The sequence below is a fragment of the Lissotriton helveticus genome, chromosome 3_1 (genome assembly GCF_964261635.1).
Source record: "Lissotriton helveticus chromosome 3_1, aLisHel1.1, whole genome shotgun sequence".
Lineage (NCBI taxonomy): Eukaryota > Metazoa > Chordata > Amphibia > Caudata > Salamandridae > Lissotriton > Lissotriton helveticus.
This window is the reverse complement of record NC_136061.1, coordinates 328,804,011-328,807,365: the sequence shown is the minus strand read 5'-3', so window position 1 is coordinate 328,807,365 and position 3,355 is coordinate 328,804,011.

Genomic DNA, 3,355 nt, shown 5'->3' with positions numbered 1-3,355 from the left:
GACTTTGCCAGGTCTACCACCCTCTCCATATGACCTAGCTACGTATCTTTTAGCCCTATATTTCACTTCCGTATCAGCCACGGCTTCCCATAAAATCGCTTCACTGTCAACAGAGCCTTGTTAAGGTCAAAATACTGCACAATGGCGTTCCTAATGGTCTCGGCGTACACAGGATCTAGCAGGGCCTCCGCCCGGAATCACCAGGTGAACGGGCGGTGCGGAGCCAGTGGCACGGCCATTTCCAGGACTACCGGGTTATGGTCAGACAGTGTTCTTGGAAGTGTATATGCCTCCTCAACCCATCCATTAGCTCCCCGCTGAGAATCCAGTAATCCAATCGGGACCAGCTATTGAACGCAGGTGTAATGTGCGTCACCGCTGTGACCCCCGGGTGCCGCACCCTCCAAGCGTCCACCAACCCGAATTCCAGCATACTGTCCCAGATGTATTGTGCTATGTTCTGTGTGCGCGCCAGCTGGGTTAGACTTGTCCACCTGTGGATCAAGGTGAGTATTAAGATCCCCTCCCAACACAATCTCTGCTTCAGGCCAAGTTTGCAGTACATTAAACAGTTGTATGTAGGGTGCTGTGTCATCCACAACTGGGCCGTACACATTCACGATCGTTACCAGTGCACCCCCCAGATTTCCATGTACTAACGCCCATCTGCCATCAGTATCCACACAGGTCTGTATCCACACGAACGGGACTCCTCTTTTTATGAGAGTGAGGACCACCCTAGCGTATGTGGAGTATAACGAGGCCAAGCGAAACGAAGCCCATCTGCGTGCAACTGCCCCCTCCGTGCGTTTGTTTAGGTGGGTCTCTTGAAGAAGAGCAATGTGAATGTTATGTGGGTCCAGCTGTGCTAGCACCTGCCTGGTTTTTCTGGGTGTGTTCAATCCACGGACATTCCAGGACATACAGTTGTAGATTTTACCTGTCATCTAGATAAAATGTCAAGTCTTAAACATACTACATGATGTAGTGTTTACAAGCACATATTTACGACAGCTCTGTGTGATAGCCAGTTAGCAAAAGCAGTGTCATTGTGACAGAAAGCAAACTGAACCCCCCCCACCCACTTCAGCATCCCAACCTGCTAAAGATAATCCCCATCATTCCAACATGTTCCCCTAAGAACAGTGAGAAAAAAAAATACAACCAGTGGGATTTACCCATTGGGGGCGCAGCAGCCAAATCCACTCCCAGAGTGAACAAGGGAGGGGGCCACAGAAATATACCAGGCTCAGGCCCACCCCAGGGCTCCTCCCATGAAACAAGCATTGTCATTATCGTTGAGGTGCTGGACAGCAGATCACATAGTCATTGTTCTTGAAAGGAGGCCAAATCGGAGCATTTAAGTTCATACCCCGCACGCCCCTGGAAATCCCACCCATTAAATCTGGCCCTACTTACTGGGCCAACACAGGAGCAAGCGGGTAAGTGGACACATACTCCCCCAAGCAGCATAACACGAGACCTCACAATATGTAGAGCCCCTGCAACCCATCCATCTCAGGGCACTAGCCCTCTCACTGTTCAGTCGTCCACATCAGATGTACGCTCCGGTGTCTTTCTGCGCCGCCTCCGCGACCGGACGTGGTCCATTGCCTGCTTGGGATTCATGAAAATGTTGCCGCTCTCCATGTCTCCAATGCGTAGGCGCGCCGGATACAACATGGCGTAAGGGATTTGGTCCTTGATGAGCAGCTTCTTTACGCCCTGGAATTCCTTCCGAGCCTCCTGTACATTCGCAGTAAAGTCCGGGAAAAAGGAGAGTTCATTATTCTGATAGGTAACCTTGCCCAGTTGACGGGTCACTCTCAGCACTGTGTCCCGATCACGAAAATTTAGGAGCCTTGCGATAATTGGGCGTGGGAGAGCACCCGCAGGTGGCCGAGCAGCCAAGGAGGGATGAGCTCGTTCTATGGCAAACATAGATGATAACCCGTTCGAGCCACATATCTCCCTCAGCATCACCTCCATGTAAACCTCCAAGCCTCCCACATTGGTCGATTCAGGCAGACTTAAAACACAGATGTTGTTGCGCCAAGAGCGCGCTTCGATGTCTTAGTTTTTCGCCTGGATGACCGCTAGCAGTTTTTCCATTTCTGTTGTCTTGGTCGTTACCTGTTGAAGCCCATCTTCATTTTCATTATCCGTTATACGCTGTTCAGCCTCATCCAATCTGGCAGCATGTTTGTCCAGTTTGGCGGAGAAGTGATCCATCCTGCCGTTTAGAGCCTCAATTTTTCCATCTATGGCCTGCAAGCTGGCTTGAAAGGCGGCAAGAGATTTCTCCAGGGTTGATGAGCCCTGCGATGCCGTCTCCACCTCTGATTCTGAGGCAGGCAGGTGCCACCGCAGCCAGGGTCGGAATTCGCACCTCAATGCCGGTCAGATCTGGCCTTCACCGATTCTGCAGTCTATTAGGCACTCCAGTAGACGAGTAGTCGCGGGTCCTTAGCCGCCCCACAGCGGCCAACTCTAGGCAGCGGATCACAGGTAGAGCGTCAGAAGAACTTGAGATGCGGCCGCAAGGGATACTACAGCCACCCACCACTCAGCTCGCAGCGCCCGCTTAGCCTTCGCAGCGCCCCTCGATAAGGATCCTGAGCAGCGGGGCCACTCCGATGATCGGGGCCGGCAGACGAGTGGGGGGTCTCAAATGGCGCCACAGGGTGCAACGGCAAGTAACAGGTCCAGCAGCGAAGGTCACTTAACAATGCGCCGACCTCACGGAGCACCACCGCATCTAGGGCAGTAGGCGCACCCCCGGTATCAATGCGCGGTTTAGCCGTACCTCGGTAACAGGGGGCCCCCGAAATATAACAACAAGTTCTTCGCCACTCAGCAGCGGGGCGATCTGCAGTCCGTCGAGGCCCCCGCGGAGCAGCTCTCAGTGTATTACAAGGTATGTCAGTGTTGGGAGGCAGGGGGGTACAAACAGACTCCACACCCCAGGCAGGGCTGAGATACCTTCAGCCGGAAGGCGGACCACCAGTCGTCTAAAATGGCGCCATTGCCACGCTGAGTCCACACTGTCCGCCGCGTCGCGCTCCGGCTCCCCCACGCAGCTGCCCGCAATAGTGCTCACCAATATGACGGCCGATGATCCCAGCCGGGGTCCGCTGCACAAGCGCAGTTCTACGCCACTCGCAGGCACTCCAGAAACCGCCCCGCCAGCGAGTGTCTTCGGCGCGGCCCAAGGCCCAGTCCCGCACCGGGCACTCGCGCAGTGCAGCAGCCCACCGCATCTCGCGGACCGCTCACGTCACCGTAGCCGCCGCACCTGCACGATGTGTCCTCAGCACTCTCTCCCCAGTTCGAGGAAGGCAAGGCTGGCCTCCGA